The sequence below is a fragment of the Elephantulus edwardii genome, unplaced genomic scaffold (assembly GCF_000299155.1).
Source record: "Elephantulus edwardii isolate Elephantulus edwardi_28Jun2011 unplaced genomic scaffold, EleEdw1.0 scaffold00110, whole genome shotgun sequence".
In the NCBI taxonomy this organism is placed as follows: Eukaryota; Metazoa; Chordata; class Mammalia; order Macroscelidea; family Macroscelididae; genus Elephantulus; species Elephantulus edwardii.
Window position 1 is genome coordinate 6,759,017 of NW_006399860.1, and position 565 is coordinate 6,759,581.

Genomic DNA, 565 nt, shown 5'->3' on the forward strand with positions numbered 1-565 from the left:
GTCATATTTTGGTTGCCTTGGATTTGGTTTAATTTTCCTCAGTTTCATCTTGAATTTGCATATGGGTAGTTGGTGGTCTGTTCCACAATCAGCTCCTGGCCTAGTTTTCACAGCTGATATTGAGCTTCTCCAGCGGTTCTTTCTGGCTCTGTGGCTTAGTTGGTTAAAGCGCCTGTCTCGTAAACAGGAGATCCTGGATTCGAGTCCCAGCAGGGCAAATTTGTATATACACATTCAAAAAGGAAAGCCACAGAGTGGGGAAAAAAATACTTGGTAATGACATGTCTGATAAGGGACTTATATTTAGAATTTATAGAATACTCAAGCACCACACAAGATAATTGTAAACAACCCAATTTAATAATGAGCACAGGATATGAGCAGACACTTCACCAAAGAAGACATTCACATGGCCAACAAACACATGAAGAAATGTTCAAAATCCCTAGCTCAAAGAGAGATGTAAATCAAAACAACTATGGGATATCATTTCACTCCAATAACAATAGCAAAATTCAACAGAACAGAAAATAGCAAATGCTGGTGAGGTTGTGAAGAAACTAGA

The 565-nt window shown here is 38.6% G+C and overlaps 1 non-coding gene across 1 annotated transcript; it reads left to right on the forward strand.

Annotated features, from left to right (window-relative positions):
- Nucleotides 1-144: 144 nt before the first annotated feature.
- On the forward strand, nt 145-218 carry TRNAT-CGU. Its single transcript has one exon. It is a non-coding gene; the product is annotated as a tRNA-Thr (tRNA).
- Nucleotides 219-565: the final 347 nt, after the last annotated feature.